The sequence below is a fragment of the Monodon monoceros genome, unplaced genomic scaffold (genome assembly GCF_005190385.1).
Source record: "Monodon monoceros isolate NGI ecotype Baffin Bay Population unplaced genomic scaffold, NGI_Narwhal_1 Super_Scaffold_3, whole genome shotgun sequence".
NCBI classification, from domain to species: Eukaryota; Metazoa; Chordata; class Mammalia; order Artiodactyla; family Monodontidae; genus Monodon; species Monodon monoceros.
This window is the reverse complement of record NW_021703780.1, coordinates 94,544,460-94,563,564: the sequence shown is the minus strand read 5'-3', so window position 1 is coordinate 94,563,564 and position 19,105 is coordinate 94,544,460. Positions and strand designations below refer to the sequence as shown.

General features: G+C 49.6%; 1 protein-coding gene and 1 long non-coding RNA gene across 2 annotated transcripts in view; both read left to right on the top strand.

Moving 5' to 3' along the window:
* LOC114907156 overlaps window positions 1-7,133 on the top strand; it is a 12,450-nt gene extending 5,317 nt beyond the window's left edge. The window contains exons 2-3 of the long non-coding RNA XR_003796672.1: window positions 6,673-6,767; window positions 7,048-7,133. This is a non-coding gene — a long non-coding RNA (uncharacterized LOC114907156). The remainder of the gene's footprint in view (window positions 1-6,672; window positions 6,768-7,047) is intronic.
* A 2,460-nt stretch (window positions 7,134-9,593) lies between these two features.
* SSUH2 (ssu-2 homolog) overlaps window positions 9,594-19,105 on the top strand; it is a 151,815-nt gene continuing 142,303 nt past the window's right edge. Inside the window, exon 1 of the mRNA XM_029242196.1 lies at window positions 9,594-9,641. The gene's annotated coding sequence lies outside the window, so the exon portion shown is untranslated. The remainder of the gene's footprint in view (window positions 9,642-19,105) is intronic.

Genomic DNA, 19,105 nt, shown 5'->3' with positions numbered 1-19,105 from the left:
ATCCATCCACCTAGCTGTCCACCCATCTATCTATCCATCCATCCATCTACCCACCCATCCACCCATCCATCCATCTGTCCACCTATGTACCCCACTCACCCACCCACTCATCCACCCATCTATCCATGCACCCATTCAATAAATACTTATTGAGTGCAGTGTTAGAGATGTGGGGATACATTAGCCTGTACCAAAGAATCTTGGTAATGAGGGAAGCAATTGTAAAACAGGATGGTGGCACTTCCCTGGTGGTGCAGTGGTTAAGAATCTGCCTGCCAATGCAGGGGACATGGGTTTGAGCCCTGGTCCAGAAAGATCCCACATGCCGCGGAGCAGCTAAGCCCGTGAGCCACAACTACTGAGCCTGCGTGCCTAGAGCCCGTGCTGTGCAACAAGAGAAGGCACTGCAACGAGAAGCCTGCGCAACACAATGAAGAGTAGCCCCCGCTCCCCGCAACTAGAGAAAGCCCGTGCAGCAATGAAGACCCAACGCAGCCAAAAATAATAAATAAATTTATAAAAAGATAAAACAGGATGGTAAATCCTATGAATGAGAAGGTTGTGAGAGTCAGAGAAACCCATATTCGAGTCATACTCTGCCACTTCCCACCTGCAGGACTTGATCAAGTCAGTTCTCTCCCTGTGCCTCAGTTTCCTTATCTCTAAAATGGGGATAATGGTAGTTCCCACCTCACTAGGGTGTAGTGAGGACTCAGTGAGCTGTTGCATGTGAGGCACCTGGCCCCCACTCCTTTCTATCACATTAGTTCTTCACAGGCAGGGACTTGGTGGGGGCGTGATCACTGTTTGTGGAGAAGCTGTTTCTCCATCCCTGAGTCCCGGGCAGTGGCTGCCTGTGGCTGGTCCAGGGGAGCTGAGAGCCTGGGAGTTGAAATGATCCATCCACAAACAGGCTTTTTGCCAGAATGGTCCCAAAGACCCTCTGCATCAAACTTCAGCTTGATCAGTCTTTTTTATTTCTCTCCTACCTCTGGTCTGTATAATACATTTTTAAGGAGAGAGGGGGCAGTTTCTGGAGGTCCCCTTTGCCTGGACTAGCTAAGCCTTACCTCACAAGCAGAGACACTGAAGCCCAGAGCAGGAGGGCAGAACCTGCTGGGGTCATGTTTAAAGTTCAGATCCAAGCTTTGGCTCATCTGCTTGCTTTTGCTCTTGCAAGGAGGCGGAGGATGGCAAGGTCACCATGGGGCCGGCTCTTTGCATCCCCCGATTCCCCGTATTTTCCACAGGAGACTCCTTACCACCTTGGTCTGCATGCACCATTCCACAGCTCCCGGAACCAGTTCGTTTTCCTTGGAAGCTTTGGAATGGTGTCTTCCCAGTGAATGGAGGGAAGATGCCTTCTCTCTTGAGCAGCAGAGCCCTGCTGCCTGAACAGAGGGACCCTGGGACTCAGGACAGGGATGGTGGCAGTGAGTTCCAAGAGGTTTCCCAGGTGTTGTTGGAATAAATACTAACACTTGTCCTGGGCCGGACCTTTTGTTCCCTTTCCCATTAGACTTATTGATGGGAAATGAGCTGTAGGAGATGAGAAGGGGTGAGGGTGTGTGTTGCCAGAGATGTGAGCTTCTCAGTTCTGAGTCTGAATATGAAGCCTTTTGAGTTGTGTGCTTGGTTTGAGATTTGCACTAATCCAGTCTTTCTCTCCCTCTCTCTTAAAGTTTTATTCCCTTGACCATTGCTGAAATAGGACATAAATTATTATTAAAATAAGAAACAAAACCCAACAGCCCTGTGTTTATAGTGGCACAGGCTTATGTTTAGTTAGAAAAATATCCCTTGGAAATTCGATTCTCTTACTCCACAGTGGTGCGAGGCGAAGGAAAAGAAAGTGGAGAAATCTGAAAAATCCCCCAATGTCCTGACCTTGAAAAGGAACACGGTGAACTTTCAGAATCTCCATCTATGTCTGTTCGTCCCCTCAACCCCTACCATTAACCAGAGGTCCAAGTCTTTTGCTTTAGATCCTGTCAGGCATGAAGTCGGACAAACGCAAAATGGTTAAGAGGTTGTACTGTTCGGCTGCCTAATTTGCTTTTAATAAAGGAACAGCAGTGTTTTCTCTCTGCGCTGTCAGCTCTAGTGTCAGTCAGGAAACTGGCCTGAGGCATGTTTGGGATTCCAAGAAGTTGTGTGCATAAATAATTCCAAGTGAATATTTTCAATGAAATGAAGTCCATGGAGACTGTGTGGACTCCACGGGGCAGGCATGGGAGGTTAGGGAAGTGTGCTGCGAGCCCTGCCTCTGCCCTTCCCTCACTGTGACCTTGGGGACACCACTCACTGTGACCTTGGACAGACTACTCAGTGTGACCTTGGAGAGGTCACCCACAGTGAACCTGGGGGGGTCACCCACTGAAACATTGAGGTGTTCACGTTTTCCCCCTGAGTCCCGGCATCTGTGTGTGAAGGGAGGTAGTTACAACAGTTCTATTTCTAATCATTTAACATGTGGAAACACGCCAATGCAGGCATATGTATAAGGATTTTTAAAAAATCACAATGCTTTTCGTAATTGCAGAAAATAGGAAACAGGGCTTCCCTGGTGGCGCAGTGGTTGAGAGTCCGCCTGCCGATGCAGGGGACACGGGTTTGTGCCCCGTTCCGGGAAGATTCCCACATGCCGCGGAGCGGCTGGGCCCGTGAGCCATGGCCGCTGAGCCTGCGCGTCTGGAACCTGTGCTCCGGAACGGGAGAGGCCACAACAGTGAGATGCCCGCGTACCGCAAAAAAAAAAAAAAGTAAAAAAAAATAGGAAACAGTTTGGGAGTCCATCAAGAGGAGAATGGTTGAATACATCACAGTACAACCCTACAACGGGATGCAATGAAATGTTAAAGATGGATGGGGCTGAGATACCAGGGATAATTCTTACAAGTGTAATGTTGTGTAAAAGAAGCCAGACACGGACTTCCCTGGTGGTCCAGTGGTTGAGAATCTGCTTTCCAATGCAGGGGACACGGGTTCTATCCCTGGTCGGGGAACTAAGATCCCACATGCCGCGGGATATCTAAGCTCGGGTGTTCTAGCGCAACACAGCTAGAGAGAAGCCCCTGCACTGCAACGAAGATACAGAGCGCCACAACTAAGACCGGATGCAGCCAAATAAATAAATAATTAATTAATTTTAAAAAAGCCAGACGCAAAAGAGGCCCAGATCCGTTCATGGAAGCACCAGCCATGCTCATGTGATGGTATTTGGAGGTGGGGCCTTGAGGAGGTGATTAGTATTCAATGAGGTCATGAGGTTAGAGCTCCCATGATGGGATTAGTGCCCTTGAAAGATGAGACCAGAGAGCTTGCCCCCCTTCTCTCTCCACCATGTGAATATACAGCGGAGATGTCTGCACACCAGGGAGAGAGTCCTCACCAGAGCCCACCATGCTGGCACCCGCATCTCGGACTGCCAGCCTCCAGAACTGTGGGAGATAAATGTCTGTTGTGTAAGCCACCAGGCTAGTGTGACGGCAGCCTGAGATGACTAACGCTAAGTCCCTGTCGTATAAATTCAAGTGTGTAAAGTTCAATAACAGGCCAACTGAGCTTTGGTGTTACAAGTCAGGGGAGTGGTTACCAAAAAGAGGCGCGAGAGGGCTTTGGGATCTGGTCGCATTCTGTCCTTGAACGGACGGTTGGTCACGTGGGTGCCTTTACTTTGTGAAAATTCACTGAGCTGTGTGTTTTAAATTTGTGCATTATTATGGCGCATGTTCTATTTCAATAAAACAGCAAGAAAAAAACCTGCCCAACTAAAAATGATTAACAATAAAAGCAAAAGACTCATGAACAATATTTCAGTCATTTCTCTGTTATTGGTATCAAGCTTGGTGCCTGGACTTAACCCTGGTAAGTGTACATAAATGTAAAATTTGCTACAACAGTAAAAAAATGAACAGGGTAAAACTATGTGTGCTGACCCAGAAGGAGATCCATGATATAGTTTGTTTTTAATAAAAGGTGCTGAGCAATATTTATAGTATCTCATTTAGTAAAAATATAATAAAAGCTCTAAGGTCACGTACATTTATATGCAGATCTATATATAAATTATCTATGGACATTGGAGGTGGGGACCATTAATTTTTTCTTTGTTCTTCTTCCAGTTTTGTTGAGATATAATTGACATACAGCACTGTTTAAGGTGTATAGAATAATGATTTGACTTACCTACACCGTGAAATGCTTATTATAATAAGCATAGTGAACATACATCATCTCATACAAATACAGAATTAAAGAAAAAAATTTTTTTTGATGAGAACTCATGGGATTCTTAACACTCTCTTAACAGCTTTCATATTTAACATACAGCAGTGGTAATTGTATTTATCATGTTGTACATTACATCCCTAGTACTTATCACTGGGAGTTTGTATCTTTTGATCACCTTCATCCAGTTCCCCCTCCGCCGTTCCCCTGCCTGTGGTAACCACAAATCTGATCTCTTTCTCTATGAGTTTGCTTGTTTGTTTTTCAGGTATAGTTGACTTACAACACTATGTTAGTTCCTGTTACACAACATAGTGATTTTTTTCTTATACATTTCAAAATGATCACCACCATAAGTCTAGTTAGGATATTACAAAGACATTACTTAGTAATTGACTATGTTCCCCTCACTGTACATTTCATACCGTGACTTGTGTGACTCATTTATTTTGCAGCCGGAAGTTTGTACCTCTTAATCTTCCTCACCTATTTCAACTACCTCTCCTCTGGCAACCACCTGTTTGTTCTGTGTATCTATAACTGTTTCTGTTTTGTTATGTTTGCTCATTTCTTTTGTTTTTTAGATTCTACATATAAGTGAAAGAATACAGTATTTGTCTTTCTCTGTCTGACTTATTTCACTTAGTGTAATACTCTCTAGGTCCATCCATGTTGCTGCAAATGGCAAGATTTTATTCTCTTTTATGGCTGAGTAATATTCCATTGTATATGTTTACCACGTCTTCTTTATCCATTCATCTATCAGTGGACACTTAGGTTGCTTCCATATCTTAGCTATTGTATATAATGTTGACATGAACATAGAGTGCATATATCTTTTCTAATTAACATTTTCATTTTCTTTGGATAAATGCCCAGGAATGGAATTGCTGGATCATATGGTGGTTCTATTTTTAATATTTTGAGCAATCTCCATACCATTTTCCACAGTGGCTGCACCTATTTCCATTCCTACCAACAGTGCACAAGGGTTTCTTTTTCCCCACATCCTCGCCAATGCTTGTTATTTATTGTCTTTTTAATAATGGCCATTCTGACAGGTGCGAAGTGATCTCTCTTTGTGGTTTTGGTTTGCTTTTCCCTGATGATTAGTGGTGTTGAGCATTTTTTCATGGGTGGGGCGGGTCTATTAATTTTTAACTTTTAATCTTTTGTAGGTTTGATTTTTTTCCACAGCATCAGGGTATTTCCTTTATAGATAGATAGATAGATAGATAGATAGGGAAGGTAAATAAAAGGGGCAAATAAGTGAGAAGTTTGGAGCACATGATATCTGAAGTCCCCCCTTCCTGCTCTGGGGTCTGTGATTACGGCTGAACCCCTCCAGGGGTCCAGGTTTTGAATTGTATGGCCCTAAATCTCCATTTGTGGTTCTCAATTTAGACCCACAAATGTGTTCAGCCTTGTCCATTCCTGTGGCTGTTGTCCTGAATTTTCTTTGTGGATTCTTTCTCTAAGTCAGGTTTGATGTTTGGAAGCAAGGCGCCATGGACGAGCCTCAGGATGGCCATTCTGGAAGTGATACCCAGTTTGGCACCCCCCACACACACCTCAGGGAGATGTCCCGGGGTGTCAGGGAGGCAGTCACATGCTCATATCCATAAATAATGGCCCTGTGGAGACACAGAGGATAGAACAGTTGGTTCTGCCCATGGAAATCAGGGTGACTTCCTGGAGGAGGGGGCATCTGAGATGGTCCTTGGAGGATGAGCAGGTGTTTGACAGGCAGAGAGTGGAGGAGGAAAACGTTAGGAATGGAAGGATCTGCATGCACAAAGTCTTGGTGTTGTGACTGAGCTTGGCTGTTGGGGGCATGTAGGAGTGTAGCGTGCCCGAGAACTCAGGGTGTGAGTGGGTCAGGGCAAAGTGTGAGGGATAAAGCTGGGAAAGCTCTTGGGAGCCAGATTGAAAATTTGGACTCTATTCTGTGGGTGATATGGAGCCATAGAAGATTTGAAGCCGGAAACTTATTCAGACTGAAGTGTGGCAGAAAAGAACTTCCAATCCTTCCCCCTCTTTTCCCCCTTTCTCCCATCCTTCCTTTCGGGGAGAGGAACTCCCATCAGTAGGAGAAAAAGACAGAGTCTTGGTAGATGTTACAAGTGTGGAGCTTATGCTGTGGAATGCGGCCGCTACTAGTGACACAAAGGTTTGCAGGCCTTGTGGTGGTTTTATTTGGAGGAATCTAGAGCCGGTGAAGCCATTTACATTCCAGATCCAGAAGGTTGCTGAGCCCTTCCCAGAGCACCTGAGACCGCCGGGTGTCAGGGAGGTAGTGGTGCAGGGCTGTGGAGGAGACCAGGGAGAAGAGGCTGAGGTGGGCTGGATGGGTGACTCAGCAGGAAAAGGGAAGAGTCTTGTGTCGCATTCTTCAGACCCTAAACTACTCAGGGTCGTCTGATCACTCGGTTTCCCTTCCAGGATCTGGCGGTGGACCGGTTATCTCCACCCTTGGGGTCACTGCGGAGCGCACGTGCATGGTTTAGACGGGCTCCCGGGCTGGCGCTGCAGAGCAGGTGAGCGGGGGCCCAGGCCCCATGGAGGAGGGGTGGTGGCGGCCAGGATGAGGAAGGCGCGGCCGAGGTGGGTCAGAAGAGATGGGCAGGAGGCGTCGGGGGCGAAGAGAGGCAGGAGATGAGGAAAGCTAGAGGTTTCCAGTGTGTGTGGCCGGGCGGTGGGCGTGGGGTGGGGGGCATGGTGGAGCAATGGGGCCAGAAGAGGCCGAGGAGGGAGGGGCTGGCCTGGGGAGGAAGGCAATTAGATTAGAGTCGTGGCCGCATGTCTGTCCTTCCTCAGGACTGTGTCTCCAGCTGACGTAGATGGGAGCCCAACATCAGGGGGTGGAGGAGAAATCGTTTCTGCCACTTTCGGCTTTGCGGGAGGCAGCTGGATGTGTCTGCTGTTACTTAATGGCTCCAGCGCCGGCCAAGGTCTCTGCCAGGGTCGGAGCTTGTTACTGATGAGTGAAAGGTACCTACCTGATTCCAGCCCCTCACCCTGCTCCCAGCTCCCCGTGTGGCCAGCAGAAGCCACTTCATGTCTGGGGGACCGCAGGGCGAATTGCGAGGCGTATCTGTCATGGAAGAAATCCTGGTCGCTGGCTTGCTTCTCCCTGCCACGTGACCCTGGGCAAGTCCCTTCCCTTCTCTTGGTCTCAGTTTTCCCACGTGTACAGTGGGGAGGTAGGACCAGAGGATTTCTGAGATGCCAACACGTGTTCACCCCCAACAATAACGACCACCCCCCCCCCCAGCTGTTACCCAGCCCTGGCTGGGGCCGTGCAGGGAGGTGCAGGCGGGACCTGGAGCCTTGACGGTGGAAGCCCCTTCTGTGGTCACACGGGCTGGGGGAGGAGCTGTCCTGAGGCCTGGGAAGCTGGCAGCGCCTCACAGGGCAAATTGAATTTGTGTTTGAAAATGTAAGTGACCAAATAGATTGGCCTTTAAAAATTCCCAATTGGTCGTGGAGACAGATGGATTGGATAGGTGGGAAGGAAGGAGGAAGGGAGGGAACTGCTGGCAGCAGCAGCCTTGTGCTATGAAGTTAGATTCTGGGACTTCTGCTGGGGACACACCACTCTGTCCTCCTTGCCTGCCAGGAGCCAGGGGTGAAAACCTCCCCCAGGCTCTAGCCCAGAGAGCATATGGCAACCAGGCCGCAGAAGCTGGTTCTGGCTGGCAGAATATGAAGCACCCAGGTGGCGTATCTGCTTGGACCTGCCAAAGAGCTCCGTGAGAAATGTCCTTTGGAGTTGTAGCCATGGGATGAATCTCGAGCTGTCACCCGTCTGTGTTCCGACCCCGTGGGGACAGAGCTTTCCTCATTCCCAGCTTCTGGGGAAACATCCTTAGTTGAGCATTTAAGCCTCAGGGTCACAGTGAATTTCCTCCTGCTGTCCTTGTAACGAGGCACTGTGAGACCAGGGTCCTCTGTTTTTCAAAGTGTCATAGTCTAGAAAGTCATACAAACTGATCTTTAAAAATCACTAGTCGTCTTTCCTTTCCTTGTCTTGCTATTGCTCCATAGATGAAACAGACTCATCTGAGAAATCTTCTCAGAGCCCAGAACAATGGGATGATGAAGTTACTGCATAATAATATTGACTGTGTGTTCATTCATTCATTCATTCATTCATTCCTTTATTCATTCATTCGTGGAGCACCTGGTATTCGCCAGGCTCTGTTCAGGATGCTAAGCATGCAGCAGGGAGCAAAACAGACAAAAATCTGTCCTCATGGATCCTATATCCTGATTATAGGGTGGTGAGACAGATGTTAAAACAGTAAGATGGTTAAAGTGTGGGATAGTAATAGGTGCTGTGAAGAAACAGAAAAGCAGGAAGTAGGACTGGGGAGCTGCAGAGTTGGTGCGGGTGGCGTCAGGGTGTCCAGTTGTTTTTTTTTTATGAATTTATTTATTTATGGCTGCGACGGGCCTTCATTGCTGCGCGTGGGCTTTCTCAAGTTGTGGTGAGCAGGGGCTACTCTTCATTGCGGTGCGTGAGCTTCTCGTTGCGGTGGCTTCTCTTGTTGTGGAGCACGGGCTCTAGGCTCGCGGGCTTCAGTAGTTGTGGCTCGCAGGCTCAGTAGTTGTGGCGCACGGGCTTAGTTGCTCCGTGGCATGTGGGATCTTCCCAGACCAGGGCTCGAACCCATGTCCCCTGCCTTGGCAGGCGGATTCTTAACTGCTGTGCCACCAGGGAAGCCCCAAGGGGTGTCCAGTTTTAAGTAGCAGGCCAGGGATGGCCTCATTGGGAAAGTGACATTTGAGCCAAGGCCTAAAAGAGGTGACGGAGCGAGTTGTGGGATCTGGAATTCCAGCCAGAGGGCACAGCCAGTGCAAAGGCCCTGAGGTGGGACTGTGCTTGGTGTGGTTTTGGAGCAAGGCGGAGACTGAATAGTGGGGACCAGGGCAGGGACGATGGAGGGGTGCAGGGTGCCCGGCTTTCAGGACCCGGCTTTCAGGACCTGTGAGATGGCGGCCAGGGGCGTGTTGAACAGAGGAGGGCCGTCACGTGACTTGCAGGTATAGAAGGATGCGTCTGAGGGCTGTGTCTAGCAGAGGCTCGGAGAGGTGCAGGGAGGCAAGCAGCGGCAGCAGGACCCCGGGAGGAGGGGGAGGGGCGCAGTGTACACAGTGGGATCAACTGGCCACACTGTGACGTGACCCAGACAGTAGATGTGACCTTCTGCGTGGGGAGCAGAGGGGAGTTGCAGGCGGGGAGTTGGAGGGACAGAGGTCAGGGGTTCAGCTGGAGAGTCTGTTACATTGAGTGGACATGTCCCAGCTGGAGAGAGGCCTGGAGCTCAGAGGAGGGTGCAAAGTTGGAAGTCGTCGGTGGTCAGGGAGCGACATGAGGTCACCCAGGAGTGAGTGCTGACGGACACAAGGTGAGTCCAGGCCCCCAGAGTTAGAGACGGGTTGGGGAGGGGGTCGGGGGTGGTGGTGTGCGGATGGAGGGCGGCGCTCTGGGGATCCCGTCTGTCCTAGGAGGGAGCAGAGGCGGCAGGCCCGTGGTGGTGGGGGGGATTGGAGCTGCAGGGCAGTCACAGCGAAGGCCTCAGCTGATTCCCTCAGGGGCCGCGGTCGGGGGCCCCTTCAGAGTTGCCCGGAATTCAGGCAAGCCAGCCTTGCATGGACCGGTCCTTGGACCTGGGCCCCTCCAGAGGGTGGGGCATGCCCTGGGGCCGGGTAGCTCCCTTCTGCCCAGGGCCATTCCAGAAGGGCCCCCTCTGGGCCTTGAGCGGCGATGCCCGCAGGCTGGGGAGTAAGTCTTGAGGGACCTGGGGTTGCGGCGCAGCGACCCCCACCCCCCATCCACTGGGGGACGTGGCCAGGGCCTTGTAAGACAGTGGCACGCCGGGGTCTGTTACAAGAGTTGGCAAGTTTGGGGTTCCCTGGAGAGTCAAGGTTGATGGAACCCAGCAGCTGTGATGCGTCCGCCTTCCGGGTTAAGTTTTCCTTTGTGTTCCATAGTTTCTGCAGCTGAATTTTGTAAAGTGAGACAGCCCGGTTCTAGAGACTTGAAGGAGGGGCCTCACTTAAGTCAAGATGGTAAGGGATGGTGAGCAGACACCCGGAGGAGGTGGAAGGGAGAACCCAGGGGCATCTGGCTCAGGGAGACAGAGGTTCAGATTATCATCACTCCGTGAGAAAAGGGAAAGTGGGAGAGTGACCTTCTGAAGGCCAGGGAATTGACAGCCTCAGAGTTTCACTTTCTTCCGTGAAAACTTTCCTCTGTGGTTTACTTGTTTGGTTGATTGGGTAGCCAGGCTTACAAGGATGGAGCAATTTTCTAGCCAGGTCAGTGAAAACCACATCATTCTGTCTTCCCCCAGATTCTAACAATGACAGGTAGTAATGTGTGGAATTGTTGGTAGTCTACATTAGGGCCTTGGTGCCAACAGATCTTGTTCAAATCCTGCCTCTGCCATACATGAGCTGTGTGACCTTGGGTAAGTCACTCACCCTCTCTGAGCCCTTGCTTCTTCACCTATAAAGAGAATAACTACCTTACATGTTTCTGTAAGGGTTTAGGTGGGAAGACACCTATGAAAGCATCTCCCTTCATCCTTGGCATTTGGGAGGCTTCAAAAGATCTCAGTCCCTTTTCTGTCACTGCAGTTAGGAGCTCATGATTTGACCCTGAAGGGATGTGCCAATTTCCCTGGCTCCCAGGGAGAGGAGGGTGCTTGGGTGCAGTGTTCCAGGAACCTCCCACATGGGCAAGTTTCTTATTTGTGTCAAGACCATTCTCTTCCCCTCCATCCTCGATTCCTGCCATGGGCACCACTGGTCTCCATCCACCCAGCCTGCTGATAAGCCAGGAACAATGTTATCGCAGCTGCCAGGCCCTGTGGGGTAGAATTCCTTTGTTGGGCAGTCTTGGCTCCCTTGGGGGTTCTGGGTGGGTTCAGGTTTATTGACATGGGCTGTTGAGAGGGTCTGGGGCAGGGCCTGGCTCCTAGTAGATGCTCAGGGAGTATTCACTGGATGGACAAGTGAGTGAGTGGTGACAGCTCTGTAGATGGTGGGGCAAGACCCACATCTGGAAAGAGTGAGACTGGATTTGGAGCCAGTGCTCACATGTAGCTGTGTGGCAGGGGGACAGTGTAGCACCAGGAGTTAGGAGGCTCCAGCCTGGCTCCTTACTGTGTGATCCTGGGCAGGTCACGTCACATCTCTGAGCCTTTTAAAAATATCTGTCAAGTGGAGGTAATAATAATTTGTAAACTGTAAAGTACTGTATAAGCAGAAAGCAAGTGTTGGTGAGGATGTGGAGAAATTGGAACCCTTGTGCACTGTTGGTGGGAATGTTACAGTTGTTGTGGAAAATCACATGGCAGTTCCTTAAAGCATTAAGCATAGTATTACCGTACAACCCAGCAATTCCACTGCTTGGTATATACCCAAAAGAATTGAAAGTGGGGTCTTGAAGAGATATTTGTCCACCCATGGTCCTAACAGCATGATTTGCTGTAGCCAAAAGGTGGAAGCAGCCCAATTGTCCATGGAAGGGTGATATAAACATACAGAGGAATATTATTGTAGTGTAAACATACAAAGGAATACTGTTCAGCCTTAAAAGGAAGGAAATTCTAATACATGCCACAGTATAGGTGAACCTTAAGGGCCCTATATGAGGGGCTTCCCTCGTGGTGCAGTGGTTAAGAATCCACCTGCCAGTACAGGGGACATGGGTTTGAGCCCTGGTCCGGGAAGATCCCCCGTGCCGTGGAGCAACTAAGCCCATGCGCCACAACTAATGAGCCCGCATGCTGCAACTACTGAAGCCCCTGCGCCTGAGCCCGTGCTCCGCAACGAGAGAAGCCACCACAGTGAGAAGCCCGCGTGCCACCATGAAGAGTAGCCCCCGCTCGCCGCAACTAGAGAAAGCGCATGCACAGCAACGAAGACCCAATGCAGCCAAATATAAATAAATTAATGAATGTTAATAAAAAAGACCCTACGTGATAAGTGAAATAAGCCAGTCCCAGAACGACAAATACAGTACGATTCCACTTATATGAGATACCTATAGTAGATTCATAGAGATGGAAAGCTGAATGGTGATTACCAGGCCCTGTGGGGAACAGGGATTGGGGAGTTACTGCTTAATGGGTACAAAGTTCCAGCTGGGTATGAAGAAAAAATTCTGTGGCTGGATGGTGGTGACGGTTGTACAATGTGAATGTACTTCATACCACTGAACTGTACACTTAAAAATGGTTCAGATGGGGCTTCCCTGGTGGCGCAGTGGTTGGGAGTCCGCCTGCCGATGCAAGGGACACGGGTTCGTGCCCCGGTCCGGGAGGATCCCATGTGCCGCGGGGCGGCTGGTCCCGTGAGCCATGGCCGCTGAGCCTGCGCGTCCGGAGGCTGTGCTCCGCAGCGGGAGAGGCCACAGCAGTGAGAGGCCCGCGTACCGCAAAAAAAAAAAAAAGAAGAAAAGGTTCAGATGGTAAATTTTATGTTACGTGCACAATAAAAAAATTTAAAGTGCTGTATAACCACCACCACCTTCATGAAAACAATTTGCTTTGACTGGAATTGAGCCTTTCTATTTATCTACGTGTAGAATGGCTGAATACTGAATAATTTGAATTTCTGGGTGAATTCTTGATGCCATCAACTCACCATATGGTTATGGCGGCTCTCTGGGCTCAGAAGAGGAGAGGAGACATGAAATAGATAGGGCTTCTGTATTTAAATGTCCTAGGATGGCTCAGGTTGAGGCTGCCACCAAATGAGAGAACATCTGAAAACGCTCGGTGATTCTAAAAAGCTTCACCTGTTCTCACTGTGGTGCTTGCTGTTACCCCTGTAAGATCTGTGCCTTTTTTAAAAAAAGTAATTAATTAATTTTTTGGGCTGTGTTGGGTCTTTGTTGCAGTGTGCGGGCTTCTCATTGCCGTGGCTTCTCTTGTTGTGGAGCACGGGCTCTAGGAGCGCGGGCTTCAGTAGTTGCGGCGCATGGGTTTAGTTGCTCCGCGGCATGTGGGATCCTCCCGGACCAGGGCTCAAATCCGTGTCCCCTGCATTAGCAGGCGGATTCTTAACCACAGCGCCACCAGGGAAGTCCCAAGATTTGTGCCCTTGAGGGAGGAAAATGAAAACCTGTGGGTTGATAGGAGAATGATCTCACTAAAGAACTTAACCCAATATTATGTCTTCATCTTGAGGCCAAGAAACTGCCTCCCATAAAAAGGAAAAATATCTTAGACAGGTAGATGGCGGGTAGCCTCATTAATCTGCTACTGATTGTATCTTGAAATGACACTCGTGAGAAAGAAGTTAAGATGCTGAATCCTGCTCTTGCTTAAGTCAGTGGTTTTTAAAGTGTAGACCACCTGAGTTGGAATCATCAAGAGATCTTATAAAAGGAGACACAGTCCAGGCTTCCACGTCAGACCTACTTAATCAGGATTTCTGGGGACAGAGCCTGGGAATGTGTAATACTGACAAGCCCCTTGGTGATTCCTGTTGATTGACTGAGAAACGAGAGCCTGGGACCAGCCCCAGCAGATTAATTGGGAAGCCAGGGACAAACACCATGTTGGGTGGCTGCCATTTGGGGTAGCTGCCATTTTGATGGGAGAAAAACCAGGCACAGCCTCCGGGGGTCTGAGGTGTAGTCACAGGGGGAGGCAAGCAGGGGCCAGTGCTTGTCAGAAGTGGCCTCCTCTGATACAAAGCGATCAACAGCCCAGACTGGCTGAGGGGCAGGGGTCCCCCACAAGGAGGTCTGATGTTTAAGTAACCAGGAAGTTCACCCAGTACTCACCCGACAGTTGAGGTGTTACGAGTGCCTAGTGGGCGGTGCATTTTCTGCCACTACCGTGCCAATGTGTGTATCCAACGTAATACCTGATCCTCGATGTTCCAGAACATCTTGTCTGCTCCTCTGCTGCCGCCTTTGGGCCTCTGAATTTTAAGTACCTGGTTATGAATTTGTCTCCCACTTAATACCAGGAGTTCCTCAAGGGCAGGAATTACCTGGTTTACCTCTCAGGGCTGGGCACACAATAAGCGCTTCCTGAACTGTTGAAGGAGCATCTGGTGAACTTCCTGGTGGCTTAAACATGAGACCTACTTGCCAGAAACCTCTGTCTCTCATCCAGACTGGTCTGATGATTTCTTTCATCTTAGGGGATGCAGCCTCTGCTCTTTTTGCTAGAGTCTGGAGATGATAGAAGTATGGTGTGTAGGGAAGGCACATTTATATTCGGAGTGTCCGTTTCGGAAGAACAAAGCACTACCTCTTCCATGATGCAAGCTGTTCAGTGTAATCAACCTGCCACCAGCTAACTGGTTGGTCACCGTATTGGGACTCCGTGTTGGTCTCTGCCCCTGGCTGACTGGGCGCTCAGCAGTAGCCAGGCCAGCCTTGGTGATTGAAAGCCCATGTTGCTGAGCCCATGCATGACCTGCATCCCTCCCACTGTGACCCACTAGGCAATGGCAGAAGTGGCTGCAGAGGGAGCCTGACTGGTCTCCACGGGATGGGTCACACCTCAACTTTAAAGGATGGTTGAAGTCCTCCTCTGCTGAATCACGCTTTGATGAGCATTAACATGGGATACAAATGTTTTCACATTCTTTGCCCATTCAGAGAAACCTATCAACATACCTGTTTCCCAGACCTCCTTGTCATCAGTGTTCCAGTGATATTCCTTCCAAAGTTCCTGACCATCCAGCAAAACCATTTTCCATAGCCTATAAATTGGTATAGACTCTTTTTTTTTTTTTAATTGGGGTATAGTTGTTTTACAGCGTTGTGTTAGTTTCTACTGTATAGCGAAGTGGAGTTCCCTGTGCTATACGGCAGGGGTATAGACTCTTATCTGTGGCCATTTCTTCCTTCAGGCAAAATGCACAACCAGGTGCACTGTTCAGAATTTTCCCCACCAGGAGGATTTCTTTCCACTGTCCTCTGGGGATGCTCCAAAAAGGGACTGTAGTGCTGCAGCATCCACCTTTGAATTTTGAACCCAGTTTTCATTGATTCTGAAGTCATAAACTGTTGGGTTCTACTACTGCCCACTTTGTTTTATCGGCAAGCTTCTGCTTTAATATTCTTTGGAGAGGCCCAACCCAGTGGAAGGATCTGTCACTAGACAGATCTTCTCTCTGATAAGTTGAAATGGTCCCCCATCCGGGATCAGCTCCCAGCATGCCTGCCCGTAGGATGAGTGTCCTGAGACTCACCTCCTCGTGACAACCCTGTAAATACTGGCGGGTACTGGCTGAGCCCTACCTCTAGGAATTTCTCTCAGCATGATATTCAGCTGTAGCCAGGCACTGTGATTTCTGGTTTCTCTTCTAAAGCCCTGTACTGCCCTGACATGATTCCCACAGCCATGAGGTACCCTCAGGACTCAGAGACCATACTATGAGATCAAATAGCCTTTATTTCCAAGAACAAACGAGATTCTCAGACAGCAATAGATGGATAGAGTTAGCTCTTAGACAGTTACGTTCATTCAACAAATGTCTCATGAGTATTTAACCATGTGTAAGACCTGAAAAGTGTGATGATGGATCATATCCATGGACTACTGTGGACCGGTTCAGGAAGAAGAGCTCGAAGCGCCCCCTTCTTGATATCAATAGCACTGATACAGAATGACCGTAAAATGTCTGGAACGCATTTGATGCTTCTCTTTCCCTCCCCGAAGCCCCTCTGGTACCAGCAGGAAGTGGGAACCAGTATTAGCTTCATGCTGGCCTGGAGCCTAGAATTAATGATGCTCGTTTCTTCTGACATCTGAATACGAGGTGGTGATGGTTACATTGTCTGGCCCGAGCCACTCACGCACATGCCATTGTAGTCGCAGACAGCATTCCTGTCTTGATGCCTAAGCAAGATTAGAAGGTCTAGCAGTTGGTTTGTTCATTTTCCATGTATTCTAAGAGATATTTATGATCCCATTACTATGTGATCTAACTAGTGTGCAGCAAGGGACTTTCACTGCCTTTGATCAACACTCCCTGGTTCCTAAGATAGAGCTCATGGTTGTCTGCCTTTTTGCAGCCTCAAGGCTTCCGGACCCCTTAGTACTCAGCTCTGTTTAACATTCTGTGCTTCTATTTGCCATTTAATAATTTCCTACGATTCTTTCTTTCAAATGCTGAGGAGGGTTTTGGGCATGCATATATTGTTTCTTAAAAAGTACTCAACATGTAATAGTGGTATATTGTTTTAGTTAAGCCACAGGTAGTTTGTCTGTCTATCCATGTATGTATCTATGCATTTATCTATCATCTACAGTGTTTAGGCTCAACTATACATACACACAGACACAGACGTAGACATAGACACACACACATATTATGTTTAGAGTAAAATACACACCCAGGCATACACATCCATGGTAATCCTGGGGACAGTTCTACAAGGGCTTCAAATCATTGCTTAATGTCTAAAGGTAGAAGGCTGTATTAGGATCTCGGTCTTTGTCATGAACATGCAGTAATGAAACTTATATAACTCTCGAGTTTAAGAAATTTAGTGCTCCGATCAACCATAAAAACCTATTTGTGGGCGTTGAAGCATCTGACTGTATTTAAGAAGCGTTTGCCAAATTATTACTACTGCTTTCACGGTTGTCACCAGCATTCTGTTGAGGGCGGGCGGTGAATGAGGAGGGTGAGTGCAGCAGAGGGAGACTGAGGGCACTTTGTGGTCGCCTCGGAGCCCTCTCTTTGCCCAGCGCGACCATTGAAGCCAGGCCATGGACACATCAGTCACAACACTCCCCAGGTGAAGGCGACAGCCAGTCTTCACTGTGGGCATCGTGACACATCCCATGGGCATCGCTGGGCTGGGCAGGCAGGGCATAGGGTACATGCTTTGCCCTACCGAGCGAGGCTGTCCTGGCTAGAGAACTCCAGGCCCGGCTGTGAACGTCATTGCCAAGGATGCAGTGCAGGTGGTGCCAGCTCAGGGCCCTCTGCCTCCACCAGCAGGTGACCCAGGTCCAGGTGTTCATGGTTTAGACTCCTCTAGAGGAGAGGGGTGATCTTGCGTCGTCTTGCAAGGGTCGGGGTTGCAGGTGTTTCGAGCCCTGATGCAGGAGGCTCAGGAAGAGGCCTTTAGAAACCCACAGATGTCTCCCAGAGAGCTGGGCTGGTGTGCTGACATCAGCGGCCCATGCAGCCTGGGTTGGGAGCCGGCTCTGCCCATGCTGTGCTGAGCAGCTTGGGAGCATCACCTCTTCATCCCGGCCTCGACTCTCCCCCAGCGAGCCCAGGAGGTTGACACTCACGACTTGAGAGCTCCCACCTGCATCTCCCCTTGCCGTTGGGGAGGTAACCTCCCTGCGGTTACTGCATTTTACATCGTTCTCTGCCCCCCTCCCCCACCCCGCCTGCCCAGCGCTCCGGAACCTGCCTCCCTATAGACGAGCCATGTGGCACAGGGGTCGAGAGCTCTGACCTGAGAGTCAAGCAGACGAGAGTCTGAATCCCAGCTCAGGAAGATGGGTTCCATGAAAGTGCCCATCTCTCAGGGCTGCGTGAGGATGCAGGTGATCAGGAGCACCAGCCGAGCCTGGCAAGTAGAGGGTCTTGTGAGGAGGAGCCCCAAGAACCCTTAGACGGGGGCCAGAGCAGCCGCTCTGATGGCCTCGGGGCTTCCCCACAGATGTTTCCCTCTGTTGTATTCAGATCAGGTAACAATGGGCCCGCTGTTCTGGGAGGGGCCTGGGGTGGTCCGTCAGATCCCAGCAGCCTGAGCCCACTGGGAGGGCAGACGCTTCCCTGGCTGGACGTCTCGACGATGGACAGGGATCTCAGTGACGGTGACAGTAAGTACAGCCTGTCTGGGCGAGGGGCGCCCGCCTCCGTGGGTGGCTGAGCTGAAATCTCCCCGCTGCCCTCAGCGCTGTCTTGGTTCTGCTTCTGTGCTGCTAGAGCATCCCTTCCTTCCTTCCTTCCTTTCACACGTAAAGCCCGTTTGCAGCCTGCAGGCTGTTCTTCCATTAGGTGCCTCGGGGCAGTGGAAAAGGAAGGTAGAAAACCAAGGTGAGGACTTTCCTCCCTAACCACGTAACACTGTCCAAATCTTAGATTCTCTATCCTTCCTTTCTCCGATTGATAGTCACCCCTCCCCCGCCCAAGCCAAATGTGAGCCTGGATATCAGGATTCTTATTTCAGTCAGAGTTGCATCAGTTCTTAGATGAGGTGAGGTTAATTTTTTTCTTTTTCTTTTTTTTGCGGTACGCGGGTCTCTCACTGTTGTGGCCTCTCCCGTTGTGGAGCACAGGCTCCGGACGCGCAGGCTCAGCGGCCATGGCTCACGGGCCCAGCCGCTCCGCGGCACGTGGGGTCTTCCCAGACCGGGGCACGAACCCGTGTCCCCTGCATTGGCAGGCGGACTTTCAACCACTGTGCCACCAGGGAAGCCCAGATGAGGTTAATTTTAAAGCAATGTCAGTGAAAGGTCTTTACGCAGGATCTCCCTCTAGCAAAAAGCTCCCTTGTTCATTACTGCTCAGGAAACATAGTCCACGTGACCCCATCTTGTCATTAGTGGGACAGAAATACAATGGAATCTAAGAACTAATTAAGGAGATGAAGAAGGAAGTGGTATTTTAAGAAGAAATGTGCTGTCTTTTAAAACAAGAAAGTTGGATAGTGAGTTTGGAATGGACATCCTGGGGAGTATCAGGTTGGGAATTGGCAGGCTAGGGTTCAAGTCCTAGCCCTGCTGTGAGTTGGCTCTGTGATCTTGGTCAAGTCACTTAACCTCTCTGAGCTTCAGTTTCCCCATCTGTAAAAGGAGATTGATCAGGAGTTCTTAATTTGAGGACCATGAAGGTGAAGGCAAAATACTATATGTATGGGCTTTGT